The sequence below is a fragment of the Camelus bactrianus genome, chromosome 30 (genome assembly GCF_048773025.1).
Source record: "Camelus bactrianus isolate YW-2024 breed Bactrian camel chromosome 30, ASM4877302v1, whole genome shotgun sequence".
Taxonomy (NCBI): domain Eukaryota; kingdom Metazoa; phylum Chordata; class Mammalia; order Artiodactyla; family Camelidae; genus Camelus; species Camelus bactrianus.
The window spans coordinates 12011775-12029132 of record NC_133568.1 but is presented as its reverse complement, the minus strand read 5'-3'; positions in this window follow the sequence as shown (position 1 = coordinate 12029132).

Below are 17358 nucleotides of genomic sequence, written 5' to 3'. Positions count from 1 at the left end.
TCTGACCCACCAAAATCTCCTGTGTGGGTTAGTCTTCTCACAGCTCTTCAGACTCTCATGCTTGTCGCTTAGAGTCTCTCTCAGCATAACAGCCAGAGCGATGCTCCTAAAACATGAGTCAGATCACGTCGCTCGCTCTATCTTTCCCGTAGCTCTTATCTTCTAACATACTGTAGTATTTACTTACGTTTATTGCTTACTGTCTCTCACCCCCCACCAGAATGTAAGCTCCACAAGGCCGAGAATGTATGTGTAGCGTTTATGAATGTATCCCAAGTGCCTAGAGTTACTGCTGACATACAGGAGGTGCTTAATGAATATTTGTTGAATGAGGGGGTGGGAAGGGACAGACTGGGAGTTCGAAATGCAGAATAGATAAACAAGATTACACTGTATAGCACAGGGAAATATAGACAAGATCTTGTGGTAGCCAACAACAAAAAAATGTGACAATGAATATATGTATGTTCATGTATAACTGAAAAGTTGTGCTCTGCACTGGAATTTGACACAACATTGTAAAATGACTATAACTCAATAAAAAATGTTAATAAATAAATAAATATTTGTCGAATGAATGAACAAAGTGTTTTACACTTCTCTTTTTTTAATTTAATTAATTAATTTTTTAAATTTTTTGAGCTGTCATTGATTTTGTACTTTTATTTTTCTTTCTTTTTTTGGGGGGGTTGGTTCTGGTTTTTTTGAAGGGGAGGTAATTAGGTTTATTTATTTACTTATTTTTTAATGGAGGTACTGAGGATTGAGCCCAAGACCTCATGCATGCTAAGCATGTGCTCTACCACTGAGCTTTACCCTCCCCTCTGGTGTTCCATGCTTCTATCCATAAAAGTGAAAACTAGAAATAGTGTTGACTCTGAACCCTGTTTTTATTCCAGCAAAAATATTCTATAATTTAATCTTAATAGTTGATTAAAATTCATAGTATGTAATTTAGATCAATTAGATATTCAAAATTGTATTGCTAATGTAATCAAGACAAGTATTTTAAACTTCGAGACTCAAAGTTTAAAAAAAATTGTATAGGGAAGTATGTTAGGCTGATCAATAAAAGACTTTCCAGCCTAAGATACTATATTAAAATGTTCAGGGCCAAGTTGAATGGAAATATAAGATAAGGAGGAAAAGAATGATGTCAAATTTGTTTCATTTTGTTTTTTGTTTTTTTTTCAAATTTCTTTTAAAGTGAAGCTTGTTCGTGTATTTTTTAAATGGATGATAGATATATTCATAGGTAGATTTCCCTTGGATACACTTAAAGAATGATGTAACAATTGTTCTAAAATGCCAATACCTATGCCAGAAATAACAAACTTTGCCATTATTTAAACTTAAGATGAAACATTTTAGATATGACCTTTAAAAGTACAAGATGAAACATAGTTTCTCAAAATTTTTTTAAGAGGTAAGCAAGCAAGAAATTTGAAAACCATAGCCCCAAAGCACTCCAAGGGAGCTAAGCTATCGCCTCTCCTGAGACCTCTCTGGGTGAAACATCTCCAGAAACATCTGGATTCCCAGATCTGTCTCTGTCCTGGGCAGACAGAGGCTTGAGAGCTTTCTTTCCGTTTTGTTTTCTTTGATGGCTCCACCTCCTTATGAATTGGAGCATCCCCAGGGTGAGGAGAATACAGAACTTTAACTTTTTCATTCCAGAGGTTGAGACAGAGAGCTCTCACCTCCTGCACTGCCCATCTAGGAAGGAATAGAATAATATAATCTTGTGGAAATAACCTAGCCATTAACAGCTTCAGGCAAGAGTTAGTACACTGACAGTTTAGTTAACCTAATGTTTTAACAAATTATCCTAGTTGCCTTTGAAGATCACTTAACATTGATTAACCTGAACACTATAAGTGTTTCCCACATTCCTAAAAGCACTATAGTAAACTCTATAATCTCCTTTGGCTTAAAACATAGGAAGTTATGTTCAAGGGTGACTGATGTGCATTTGACTATCCAGTGATTTGCTCTTTTAGCTTTAGCTAAAAGAGGCCAAAGACTTGAGGAAGAGAGAAGATAAATGGATCCAAGGCTCCATTTTCTCTCTTTCCTTCTTTGCCTTTTTTTTCCCCTTTTCTTTCCTTCCTCTCCTTCTCTCTTTCCTTCTTTCTTTCCTTACTAAACCACTATAATAGCCAGATCCAGCAAGGGCCACAAGGGCAGCTGTGGACAGAATCCCTAGGTGGGGAACGGGTGGAGGCAGGCAGGAAGGAATTAGGTGGGAAGGGAAGGGAAATCACAGCCCAATTCTGTTTGGTGGCAATCCTCTAAGTATTAACAGAGGCTGGGAGGCAGCTGAAAAGTGAAGGACAGGAGCAATACAACCCCGCTTTGTCAGCCCTAACCATTCATGCAATGAATGTTTTATTCAGCATCTACCAGGTACCAAGTACTAAGGGATTCAGTAACAAATCTACTATATATAGCATATGCCCTTGGGTAGCTACTGGTCCAGTCGGGGAAGAATGAAATGTTAATAGACAGTTCTGGTGATGTGGGAATGGAACATGTAAGAGAAAAGAGAAGGTGCAATCCAGTCTTGCCTGAGGGGGTTCAGAAGGCTTCACCGGACAGTGACATCCCAGCTAGATCTTGAGGTAAAGTAGAAGCTTGCCAGGAGAAGAGGGTTGAGCGGGGACTTTCAAAGCAGAGAAAACAGCCTAGAGATATGGAAGTGGTTGGTGTGTTTGTGAATGGTTAAAAAAAGTCAATATGTAGCCGTAGATATACTTGGCTGTATACAAAACAAAACATGATACACTACTTATAAGAGGTTACTTATTACAACATTGTTTGCTGTAACAGACTGTTGGAAATAACTTACCAAAAGGAAGCTGGATAAACCAATTATGGCACATCCATACGAAGAAACACTACATAACTGTTAGATAGAGTGACATTTTTCACTGTACTTATATGGAAAGGTCTCCAAGGCTTACTGCTACATGACAAAGTAAGGTCCAGAACAATGTGTGCATTATGCTATCTTTTCTGTTAAAAAGGAGGAAAAATAATGTATATTTATAATAACTATGGTTGTATGGAGTGGAGGGGGAACTGGGCAGATGGGACAGGGGTGGGAGGAAATTTTTCGCTGTATAATTTATTTTTGACCCAGATAAATGTATTACCTACTCAAAAAAATTGAACTGAAACTTGATTGAAACTTGAAATTCAAAGTGACTGGAATGTATATTCTCATTCCTCTCCTTTAAGATTCGGTGATCCTCTCAGAACCCTGATGCTTGTCAGAGTAGGGGGCCCCTTCTTTCTGCTCCCAGACTAGGCTGTGAGTTCCCTGAGGACAGAGGTTTTCTTTCCTCACTCTCTCCTAACACTAGGCCTTGCACAGAATGTTAGAATGCTTGTTGAGTGAATGCATGGAGGAGAGAGGTGGGAGATGAGGCTGGGAAGACAGATTTGGGACCAGACTATTAAGGAAGACATGCTGATAAGCTGAACTCTTATGAACTCTGAGTTTTGTTTTTTTTTTAAACAGTGTTACTGAGGTATAATTTTCATTTGTAAACTTTTTTAAGTAGAGAGATGAATGTGGGTAAATGTACACATAGCGCAACCACCACCACAATCAAGTGGTGGATGGAACACTTCCATCACTCCAAAACTTCCCCTTCTGCTCCTCTGCAGTCAGTCCTCAGCCCCATACTCCAGACCCCAGGTAATCACTGACAATGCTTCCTGTTTCTAAGGTTTTGGTTTTTCTAGAATTTCATATAAATGGAATCTTACAAATGCAGTTTTTTTGTCTCTGGATTCTTTCACTCAGCATGTTATTTTTGAGATTCAAAATGTTATTGTGTGTATTAGTAGTTAGTTCCTTTTTATTGTTCACTAGTATTCCATCGTATGTATATGCAAATCCATGGAAACTGAAAGTAGATTCGTGGTTGGGGAGAGAGACAGGGATGTATTGGGAGATACGATGTTTCTTTTTGCAGCAATGGAAATGTTCTGGAATTAGGTGGTGCTGATGGTCATACAAAATTGTGAATATACTAAAAAACACTGAATTGTACACTTTAAGATAGTTATAATTCACAGAAACAGAGAGTAGAGTTGTAGTTGCTATGGGCTGGGGGGATGGGGAAGTGTTGGTCAAAGGATACAAATTTCTAGTTATAAGATGAATAAGTTCTGGGGACCTAATATATAGCATGGTGACTATAGTTAACAGTACTGTATTGTATAATTAAAAGTTGCTAAGAGAGGGGGAGGGTATAGCTCAAGTGGCAGAGTGCCTGCTTAGCATGAACAAGGTCTTGGGTTCAATCCCCAGTACCTCCTCTAAAAATAAACAAACAAACAGACAAACAAACCTTACTACCTCCCCCCAAGAAATATATAAATAAATATATAAGAATTTTAAAAAATATAAATAAATAAACAAATTTTAAAAAATTGCTAAGAGAGTATGTCTTAAATGTTCTCACCACACACACAAAAATTATAATTATTTAAGGTGGAAGATTTGTTAACTAACCTTATAATGGTAATTATTTTGCAAAATATACATGTATCAAATCATCGCATTATATACTTTAGACTTACATGATGTTGTATGTCAATTGTATCTCAATAAATGTGGGGGAAAATAAAATGGTTAAAATGGTGAGTTTTACGTTATGTAAATTTAGGTAAGCCTCACTAGCATGGTTACTAAGCAAATAGTCCTTGGAGGCAGACTGACTTGGTTCAGGTCTCCATTTCATTCCTTACTAGCTATGAGACTTTGGACAAATTGTCACAAGCCTCAGTTTCTTCATCTGTGAAATGGGGATAAAAAGAGAGCCTCTGTCACAGAGCTGTGGGGAGGATTCAGTGAGATAATATAAAGCACTCAGCATGGAACTGGTAAGCTTCTAGTCAGTTCTGGCTACTTTTTAATTCACCCACACCTGCCATACCTCAAGTCTCAATCTGCAGATGGTTAAACTGAACCATCAAGAAAAAACCCTGTCCCCATGTTGAGGGATATTCTATAAAAGAACTCGTCTTTATTTTTCCAAAATGTCAATGTCATGAAAGACTGGAGAACTGTTCTAGATTGAAGGAGATTCAGTAGACATGACAGTTAAACCCTATGCATGATTCTGAATTAGATATGGGGAAAAAATTGCTCTAGAGGACATTATTGGGACAGACAATTGACAAAATTGTATTATGGACGACAGATTAGATAATAGTATCAAATCGGTGTTAGATTTCCTGACTTTGATAACTGTGGTGTGCAGGGCCAGGGCTAGGGTGTGCGAGCAAGGCTCCTAAGGGTACAAAATTTAAGGAAGCCCTCTTGGGGTCCCTCAGTGCCGGGCTTTCCTTGCCTCCCCCTGGATCTGGCCCTTGTGTTCTGAGGTAAGAGAACATCCTTGTTCTTAGGAAGTAGTAAGGGGGAAGGCATACCAATGTATGCAACTAACCCTCCAGGAATTCAGAACTAATAATATACAGGTAGACAGAGAAACTGTTAAAGCATACAGGGCAAAATGTTAATAACTGGTGAATAGGGAAAAAGGGTAAACAGAAGTTCTCTGTACTATTCTTGCAAGTTTCCTGTAAGATTGAATTTTTTGTCACTTGTCCATGTAAAGAAGTTCCTTTAGCAGTAGAGCTGGAATTGGAACCCCTCTGGCCTCCAGCCCTCCACACACTGCCGTGTGGAGCTGCCCTTGACTCAAATAACTATAACCCGGAGCCAGAGCCTAAGAGGGCTTCTGACCAGATGCCTCAGGGAGGAGTAGCCCCAGGTGCCTTAGAACAGTGTTTCTCTAACTTTTAACATGCACATGGATCACTTGGGGGTCTTGTTAAAATGTGGATTCCGATTCAGTGGATTAGAGGTGGGCCTGGAGTGTCTACACTTCTCACAAGCTACCAGATGAGGCTGATACTGCTTGCCTCGGAGTTCCAGAGGCAAGACCCTTGAATCTGGGGCCCAGAACTCTAGGGTCTAAAATGGAACACTTATTGGGGAAGGGAACAATGGGAAGGAACTCTAGGAGACAGTCCAGAGCTGTGGTTCTATGCACTTCAAATGCTTTTCAACCGTAAGTTCAGCTTTCTTTTTTCAAACATCTTTTCATGCAATAAACACGCAGAGTGAGCCTACTGGGTACCGTACTTCAGAGTAAGGAATTGAATGGTGATGAACATTAACTGAAAGAGTTATAATTTATCCAGTCTTCCCTTTTCCCTAGGAGACTCCAAATCAGCCTGAAATCTAGACAGTTTTTAGTTCACTGAGTGAACCTGGCGTCTAACACTTTCACTTAGGGTCACAGGCACAAGAGGGAACATTGCAGGCAGGGAGTGCTGTAAATAACGATTCCATCAAGAACAAAACAAAACATTAAGAAAAAAAAGAGTTGGCATTTGTGCTGTGGTAACATTTTTAGTGGTAGAAGAATTTTATAATGGATTGTACAAAGGGTTTTTCGCTTTCAGCTCCAAGGGGGAAATTATCTAACCTTAACGTCGCCAAAATCTTTTCTTTTTAAAGCATTTTTCTTAGGAGGCAGCCTTGAGGAAAGTAATTAACTTTACTTTGGACCAAAATTACAGTTACTAATTTTTAATTTTTTTTAGAGATTTGAGGATAATCAAGTGCCATCTTGTAGAGGGGAGGTATTTGAAGGAGAAGAAGGATGCTGTGAGCATTGAAGCAGCACACACCTCCCACCTACTCCTCGGGAAGGAGCCGCGTGAAGGATAAGGATCGCTGGTTCCAAGACTGAGCCTTTCAGTCCCCCTCTTCCAAGGAAAGGTGGCCAGCAGAACCCTCACCTCTCTGGGGCTCCCAGAACACTTGCTGCTGCTCTGAGAGTTTTCTTTCCTTTCTCCCAGTAGCAGCTGCTGCCTCTCAGCTTTTGTTTCTTCCCCTTTCCTTCGCTCAGCTGACTTTCACTTCCCTGGCACTTCTGATAAGCTGCACCCCACCCTTCCTCCCCTCCACTCCCTCCCGCTTGTGGCTGCCCGGAGCTTGCTGGAGCCTGCCTGCGAAGTCGCCCTGGTGGAGAAGCACTGCAGGATCCAGAGTCCACTCCTACGATGCGATGCACGGGAGCCACAGTCCTTTCTGAGGCCATGCGAACCTCTTCCATCGCTGGGGTCCCTGCGCATCCACGCATGCGTCTTTAATCAGCAAGGAAATGAGAAGGCCCTGGAGGCTACTGGTAGTAGGAGCTGTTTCCTCTCTCTCCTTTTCAGGGAGGCTGGTTATCTGGTCAGCTCCTACCTGGTTCAACAACAACACCTACCCTCTCTAAAAAAGATGCCCTGGCTCAGAAGTCCCCCCCAGCCTGGATGCCCCGTCTGCCCTCCCCAGCACACAGATAACTGGCATAGGGTGGGATGGGGGAGAGCTCTGAACTTGATCTGAATTTGCCTGAGGCTACATGGGTTAGTTAGAATGCAGGTCGTTACTCCCTTCCTAACCACAGTCCACAAAGGCTCCCTGGAAAGGGTTCTTTGTTGGAGAGTTTGACCCAAAGGCCCTGGAACTTGGGCTCATGCCCTCCCCCCCTCCAGGCTGCCCTCCATCCTCAGTGCTCCTCTAAGGGAGCAAATCAGAGCTGGTTCTTCAGCCAGTGAAAAGGCCAGTGGACAATCACAGGCCCAGGCCTGGGGTTTGCCCTCCGTCTCTTCCTTCCTCCCCCACCTTTCCACCTCTCAGTCATCCATAATACGCAACTCTCTGCCTGCCAATGACTCCATCCCAGCTGATCTCATCCAAAAAACCACAAGCCCCCACAGGCACTTGATTTCCTACTGTCTTGTGTGTTTGCATGCTCCTTCATTAGGAGACAGTAACAGTGCTGGGGATTATGGATGGCCTTTGGAGTTAAGGGGACAAATGTTCAAATCTTGGCTCTATAGCTGTGTTCCTAGGTGAGTTACTGAACTTTCTAAGCTTTAGTTACTTCATCTGTAAAAATAGGTATCACCACACTTGTTTAAAGCCTTTTTTTTCCTTGAGAATTAACTAAACTCTCTCCAACAAAAATTTGAGTGTCTACTATTTGCCAGGCACTGCTCTAGATGGGGATGTGGTGGTGTATGAGACAAATTCTTTGTCTTTGAAGAGCTTACATTCTATAGACAATAAACATGTAGCCAAACAAATAGTATAATATTAAATAGCAATAACTGTAATTTTTTTTTAAAAAAGACCATAGAGAATTACCAGATTTGAAGAGAGGGTGGAGTAATAGTTTAAATAGGGTGATTAGGGAGGGTGACAACTGAGCATGGACCTGAATGACATAAAGGAGTGAGCTATACAAAACTCTGGGGAGAGCAGGTTAAAGATCCTGATGCAGAAATGAACCTGGTGTGTTCATGTACCAACAGTACAATCAGTGCAGCTAGGGCAGGGTAAGAGAGAGGAACACAGCTGGAGTTAAGATCAGAGAGGACATACGTGTGGGAACAATTTAGCATGTAGTAAGTGTTCCATAAATTATTCTTTTTTTTTTAATGTATTTAAAAAGTTTTTTTTTTGTTGGGGGAGGTAATTAGGTTTGTTTATTTATTTTTAGAGGAGGTACTGGGGACTCAACCCAGGACCTCATGCACGCTAAGCATTTGCTCTACCACTTGAGCTATACCCTACCTGCCCCACACACAATAAATTATTCTTAAAGGGATTTCATTTTCCTTACAGGGCTGTATACTCTTTGAGGGCATTCATTCATTGAACAAATATTTACTGAGTGCCTACCAGGTGGCAGATAAAGTGCTGCAAGATAGGGATGTAATAATGAACAAGACAGTCATGGGAGAGGAAAATAATAAGAAAATGAGCAGGTTCAGAAAAAACAGCTGAGGCTACCTACTGCAACCTTAGGAGCTGAAATTGGACTCAGTGGCATCCTGGCTCTTGGCCATACTATTGTACAACACTGCCTAGGAAAGTGCCCAGTGAATCATTATTTGAATATTAAGAGATAAAAAAAGAGATACAATTATGATTGGATTACCGCATTCTGTTTCTTATTTTGTAGTTGGCTTTATTCCTTTGATAACTATATAAGTTTAAAAAACTAAAGATCTAATCTGTTCTTAGAAACAATAATTAGTACATATATGAAAACTAAAAAAGTGTGCAGTGTACTGTTTATATGTATTTACATGCAATATAATGTATATGCACAAACTGTAATAATTCTACATGATAAAACTGGGGGAAAAAAGAAAAAGAGATACAAGGTAAATATAAACAAACGACTCCATTTAATAACACTCAGAATAGACTTTAAAGTGGAAAATGGCACAAGGGACAAAGAAGACTTCATACGCAGTATAGACTAAGAAGCTGTAAAGATTATAAACTGCATGCACCTAACAATACCACTTAAAAATATATAAAGCAACAACTGACAGAAGAGTCAACAACAGTAACTGGAAATGTAATATACAGATCTTCCTTGACTTATGATGGGGTTACATCCTGATAAAAAGTTGAAAATGCATTTAATACATCTAACCTACTAAATATCATAGCTTAGCCTAGCCTACTTTAAACATGCTCAGAACTTACGTTAGCTGACAGTTAGGTAAAATCATCTAACACAAAGCCTATTTTATAATAAAATGTTGAATATTTCATGTAATTTATTGAATACTGTACTGAAAGTGAAAAACAAAGTGGTCGTATGGGTACAGAATGGTTGCAAATGTTTTAGTCGTTCACCCTGGTGATCTTGTGGCCAGCTGGGAACTGTGACTCACTGCCACTGTCCAGCATCAAGAGAGAGTATTATACTGCACATCGATAGCCCAGGAAAAGATCAAAGTTCAAAACTCAAAGTACAGTTTCTGCTGAAAGTGTATCACTTTGGTATGATCGTAAATTTGAAAAATCTTAAGTTGAACCATTATAAGTTGGGGACTATCTAGGATACCTTAGAAACTGATAGATCAAATAGTTTGTTTTTAAACAGTGAAGATAAAAAATATTTTAATGACTCAGTTAGTAAGTTCAATCTAATAGAGAGCTTTATACCCAACAAGTAAAGGCTATATATATTCTTTCCAAGAATATGTGGAATAGTCACTAAGATCAGTCATGTACTAGTCATGCACCTCAATAAATTCTGAAGAGTTAACATCATACAGCCCATGTTCTCTGATCATAATGCAACAACTTTAGAAATCAATAACAAAAGGATAGCTTAAAAATTCCTAAAAAATCTGAAAATGTAAAAAAATACCATTAAACACTAGAATAAAGAAAATTACAATAAGGGGAATTATAAAATACAGTGAAAACACCATGTGTCAAAGTGTATGTAAGGTAATACTTAAAGGGGATTTATAGTACAATATACATTTATTTAACAAACAAGAAATATTGAAACCAAACGAGCTGAGTGTTCAGTGCAAAAGCCATAAAGATAAGGGCAAAAATCCATGATATTTGATGGTGGTGGGGAAGAGGGAAGACTACTGAAATTGATCATTCTGTAATAAGACAGATCAAGAAAAAGTAGAAAGATATACAAGTAAACAGAACACAAAATAAAAAGGAGGAAATAATTTACAGACAAAATAGTCATTTTTTAAAAGATTATGAACTACTACATGCAAATAATTTGAAAATCTAGATGAAAGGAATACACAGCTGGAAAATATAAAATACCCAGTGACACAAGGAGAAACAGAAACTTTGAATAAAAAAATAACCATGAAAAAATTTGAAACCAGAGTGGGGATGGGTATAGCTCAGTGGTAGAGTGCACGCTTAGCATGCATGAGGTCCTGGGTTTAATTCCCAGTACCTCAATTAAAAAAATTTTGAAATCATAATGTGATTCCCCCACCCTATCAGATATAAACATATATACATATTTGCTTATATTAAAAAATAATGGGATAATAAGCTACAATGGAAAAGAATCTGAAAAAAAAATGTATGTATATGTATAACTTAATTGGTTTGCTGTACAGCTGACACTAACATTGTAAATCAACTACACTTCAATTAAAAAAAAACAAAATAAAATGAAACAGAAAAAAAGAAATTAAAAAAGGGACAATAAATTATACAAATGATTTAAAAACTACTCATGAGAAAGAGGCAATGACAGATAAGCTAGAATTCTCTAAATACACCTTGTTCTACGGATTTTATTGTAGAACTATGACACTATGAAAGTATTCAACATAATTATGAAATAAAACTAAACTTAAATAAAAAAGCAAGCCCTAAAACGTGAAAACAAACTGAAATAAACCTAATTGCATATCACGTTGGTGGCACACAGAGAGGAGCTATTCCAAGTAACCAAAAAACAAATAATTTGACTCTACATATCTTAAGGACAAAAGAATGGCAACACACACACACACACAATCTTAAAAAGTATTTTTGATGATCATACTGGTGGTGGAGTTTTGGTATTATTATTCTGAAACTGTTAGTGGTATTGCAGGATAAAGCAAATGAGTAATTATATTGGTGTTATTGAGAACTGAGATTTCTGGCACAGCAGAAAGGAGATCTAGACGTAAGCTGGATGAGGTTACATAGTCCTTAATTTGAACTGGAAGTATGTGGTGGGCAGAACCTAAGATGATCCCCACTGAAGATCTCTTGGGGAGAGAGATCTTTGTACACTCCCATCCCCTTGAGTGCAGGCAGAACCTGTGACTATGACGAGATGTCACTCTCGTGATTAGGTTTTATTAAACAGCAAAGGGATATGATATGAAAGGATTTTGAAGATACAATTAAAGCTCCAAATCAGTTGACTTTAAATTAATCAAGAGATTATCCTAATCAGGTAGCCCTTTAAAAGAGGATCTAGAAGTCAGACTCAGGATGGTGAACCCTTAGATGTGATCTCTTTTCTTCTTTTCTTTTTTTTTAAACATTTTTTTTTTAATACAGAAACAAAACAAAGAGACCCGCTACCACCACTGCTGTTTAACATGACAACAGACGACTATCAGGGTATTGCCACGCACCAGAAAGAAAGAGACTAAGAATTAGAGGGGGAGAGAGAGAAGCTTGTTATTGTTCTTTACATGTCATTTCCATTTAGATGGAAAACCCAAGATAATTAGCAAATTATTAGGTCTAATAAAAATTCAGGAAGGTCAGCAAGATAGCAGGGCAACATTCAAAGGTCAATAGTATTCCTCTACACCTTCAAAACCCAGTAAATAAGATACCATTTATAGTAGTCATAACACTATGACATATGTAGAAATTGAACTACCAAAGAATGTCCATAAAATTTTGTCTGCCCTCCATATTCACGGGTTCCACATACTCTGATTCAACAAACCCTGGATCAAAAATATTTGGGAGAAAAGTTCCAGAAAGTTCCAAAAAACAAAACTTGAATTTGTCATGCACTCGCAACTATTACAAAGCATTTATATTGTATTAGGTATTATAAGTAATCTAGAGAGGATTTAAAGTGTACAGGAGGATGTGCATAGGTTCCATACAAATACCATATGCTGTTTAATATAAGGGATTTGAGCATCTGCAGATTTAGGTATCTGAGGGGGTCCTGGAACCAATCACCCACGGATTCCGAGGGATGACTGTATCTGGATAAAAATGTAAAACTCTATTTATTAAAATGCATAAAGGAAAACCTGAGTAAATGAGAGCATATTTTATGTTCATTGGTAGAAGAGCTTAACATTGTAAAAATAGCAATCCTCCTAATATTAATCTATAAATTAAATGTAATTGCATCAAAATCGAAGGTGAAGAGAATTTGATTCTAAAATATATACAGAAGAACACATCTATAAAAATTAAATAGCTGAGATACTTCTCAAAAGAAGAGCAAAAGGTGGGGGTGTGCCCTACCAAATAATGAGGTATATTGCAAAGCTAGAATAATCAGGACAGTGTGGTTCTGGCCCAAGAATAGCCAATAGAGCGGTGAAACAAAAGAGATCAGAAGCAAAACCTTATTAACATGGGGAACTCGGGACAGAAAGACATCACTACTCAGTGGGAAATCAGTGAATTATTTAGTACATGGTCAGGAAACTTGTCTCACTTTAAGGAGAATAATTAAGTTGAATCTCACAACACATGCATAAAAAAACTTCAAGGAGATTAAAGTCCTAAATTTGAAAAGCAGTATTATAAATCCAACAGAAGGAAATATAGAATATTGTTGGGACTTTAGGAGTAGGAAATTTTTCTTTAGAAAGATGCCAAATGCACAAATTTTAAGGGGAAAAATCTTTAGTTGGATTAAATCAAAATTAACTATTTCTGTCCTATGGAGACCATCATAAACAGAACTAATAGACAGGTGGTCAATGGGGAAAAGTTATTTGTAATATTCAAAATCAACACAAAATAACTATTTATAATATTCAAAAACTCCTTCAAGATAGCTGTAAGGAAAAGATAGGGAATCTGACAGGAAACTAAATAAGCATAGGATATCAAAAGGCAATTCACAGAAGGAGAAATCTGAATGACTAATACATCTATGAAGAGATGTTTAACCTCATTAGTAATCAGTGAAATGTAAATTAAAACTAAATACCATTTTACATCTCTCAGGCTGGAAAAAAGAAAAAAGAAAACCAGACACCATTTACTGCTGGCAGTGACTGGGATGACAGGACATTTGAGGCTCTCTTGGTGGGAGTGTAAATCGGGCAGTCCTTCAGGAGAGTCATGGGCATCACTGTGTGAAGATGAAGCTAGGCAGCCCTTAGACCCCAGCAGCTCCATTCCTGACCTTATCCTCCAAAGAAACTTAAGGTTGTTGTGAGAATCAAGTGAGTTAACATTCAGGAATCAAACATTAGTTCTTTTGTCCCATCCCTTTTTGGGCAAACTCTTATTTCCAAGTGGCTCTCAGACTTTTTTCACCTGGATGTACAGAATGAAGTTGGCAAAAGGGGTCTAGAAACAGAATACCCTTTCACGAGCTGACTGACTGCCAGCACTAAGCCTCTTGTCAGTCACTTCCAGGTTAACAATTCTAAGAGCAAGAACACTTCACACCCTGTAAGTACCTGAGAATTTGCTAAGCATTTTTACATGTGTGATCTCAGTCCAGCCATTCAATAATTTGTGAAGAAAGTGCCATTAACTCTTTTTTTTAATAGATAAGAAAACAGGCTCAGAAGATAAAAATCCAAAGGAGTCTCATAGCTACGACCCAGGATTGTCAGGATTTATATGGATCCCACGGCTAGGAAGCACAGTGACTATTAGGTTAGAGTGGTTCCTACCCTTTTGGTTGCAAATAATAAAACTTCGAGAGGAAAAACAGAGGGAGGAAAGCCCTAAGGCGATGGGGAAGGCTTTCATTTCTAACCGAAATGTAATTGCTCTTGTCATGACTTTTCCTGGTCCACAGCCTCTCATTGCTCCTCCCCACTCTGCCCTGAGCATTAACCTCACCAGACCCCACCTCCCCAATCTCATCTACCACCATCACTTCCTTCCAAGGCCTCACTTAGCAGAAATCATCACGGATGAAGCCACCACTGCTACCTCAAGGGCATTCGCATTAGCAGGATCTCAAAAAAAATCAGGAAAGGGTGATGGAGAAAAGTATGACCAAGAAAAAAGAAAAAAAATGCCAAAAGAAAATATACAAATGGCAAAAGCACATGAAAAGAGGCTCAGTAGTAATAGTCATCAGTGAAATGCAAAGTAAAACTGCAATGAGGAACGTCTTTATGCCCACTAGGATAGCTAAAATTAAAAAGATTGGCCATTCCAAGTGCTGACGAGGATGTGGAGCACCTGGAATGCTGGTAGATGTGTAAAACGGTACAGTCACTTTGGGAAGCAGTTTGTTAGTATCTTAAAAATGTGTTTTTACCATATGACCCAGCAATTCTACTCCTAGATATTTATCCCCCTTAAAATGGCAAGAAATTAATTTTCCCCTCAGAGCCTACAGAAGACCTCTCAACACTCTGACATTAGTCCATTTAAACTGATTTTGGACTTATCTCCAGAACTACGAGATAATATATTCGTGCTGTTTTAAGTCGCTAAGGATTTTGGTAATTTGTTACAGCAGCAACAGTAAACTAACACACCTGGGTTATCTTTTAAATGTACAAATTACCATTCTTCTCCCCTGTAAATTCCGATTCCATTAGTCCAAGTGGGGAGTACAAGAATCTGTTTTTTAACAAGGTGATTTTTACCTTCAGGTAAATTTGGAACTACTACTGTGTTGGATGGTGATAACCTAGCCAAATTCCTCATCACCAATTTTCTGTTAACAGACTCCATCTGCTTTGATTGTGGAGACATGACCAAGGATTGACGAATCCTGGCAGCACTCGAGTGAGTGCTTGAGACTGGTCCACAGGTAGACACATGGCCCATGCTGGCCAATCACAATCCTACTCTGTGAATTTACACAGGGAAGCTGTTTTTTCCCCTTGTGCTGGGATTGCTATGTGAGGATGAGTCATCGGTCTGCCGTTGCTGGCAACCATCCGCTCTGACTACATGGAGGAAGCCCATCTGCGGCAGGAAAGAGGATGATAAACAGAGGGGAGCAGAGTTAAATGTCAGAAGGAGAGAGAAGGAGACCATGACTCCTCTGACCTCTGGATCCAGTTGCATCTGATGCTGGTACCATCCCTGCTCTTTTGACTCGTAAGAAATCAATAAATTCTATTACTGTTCAAGCTCTTTGAATTGTATTTCAGTCCTTTGAAATATAAAGACACCTAACCATCGTACCAGGGTGACTACCGTACTGGGATGTTGTGTGGAATGGATCCTTTATATTGTCTGGCTTTCTCTTCACCCATTTCTAAGTCCAACATCAAATGCTTTATACTTGTCTTTGCCAGTTTACACACATCTGGTCAGAATTTATATACTAACTGCGTGGAGATTTTAGTCATTTTCTCTCTATCACTCATGGGAACTCCTTCACATCATAGACCACATAGAGTCGGTCTCCGCCAACTGTATGTTCAGCTACCTTTTCTACTTCTAATCCTGTTCCCTCTCATCTATTTGGTGACAAGAAATTCTGGGGTGGTGGCTCTCCTCGAGTGAAACAGACTCTGCAAAACTATGATTGCTTTTGTTCAAAGTTCTGTACAAAAATATCTTCTGCTGCCACATTATGTGGGGTTTTATAGGCATCCTTTGCTTAAAGTGAGGAGCAAAGAGGTTAAGTGTTAACTATAAGATTCTCCCCCATTATTCAAGTTATTTCTGTGATGATTGTTTTCGATCTTTTAATTCCAAAGCCTCTCAGTTCCAGCAGATACAGTTAAACACTGTTATCTGCAAAATCTGCCTGGTATAAATCCTCATTGTCAAGGCGATGGGCTTATAGCAACACAAACTGGGACTGAACAAAGGAAGCCCAGGCTTTACTGAAGGCTCACACACAGACCACCTTTGGCAGCACCGTCAGGTCCTTGGTGCAGTCTGGCTGTAAAACTTAGTAGAAGAAACTGAGAATTTCTAGCTTTTCCCTCTGCCAGCAGAGTGGAAAAGGGCACTGGTTAGTAGTCAGAAAACTGAGTTTAGTCTTGGCTCTGCCATTTATTACCATTTAGTAAACTTAGGCAAGTCAGTTAACACCTCTTAGTTTTAATTTCTTCATTTATAAAATGAGATTCATGATACTCCTCTACCTGCCTACTTCACTGACTGGTTGTAAGCACTAAACAGGGTATAAGATGTAAGGTCTTACAATGTACTAATATGGATGTAAGCTTTAATCATGTGACCCTATTCCTAGATATGTTTATCCAAGCCTGGAATTGTAGAATTGTGACTATTGTACTTACTAAGATTGAAAAAGTGAGTTGCTTCTCATAAATCAACTTACTTAATGTCCATTCAGTGTAATGAGTTAGGAATTATGCAGGCTCACATATAGAGTAGCATCAAGTTTAGAACATCAGTTAGGATATTACTATATGCAAATGGTTGAAGATTCAAAGTATGGATGCACATAAAAATGTAAATAGATGCTACAAATTTCTGCAAAACATGCCTAAAAACAGTCTTCAGCAGATGCTTCTAAATTCTCTCTAGATTACAGCTTTTGAACAAAACAAAAACCCACTGGATTTGGATCAGAGATCTTTAAAACCTTCTCCACCCCACAACTGTCATTATTTAGTACTAAATTTAGAACAGATGGAGAAACCAGCAAGCAAGACAATGCCTGCATCTGCTAATAAATTAACACCGCTGAGCCCAGCCAGGAGAAAAATCTTGAGTGGTCTCTTCATGTGAGCTGAGCAAGGGCTCCCACTTTTGAGGCATTTATAATCTATACAATTTGCCTATACTGTTGTTTGCTAGCATTTATTGAGGACTTACTA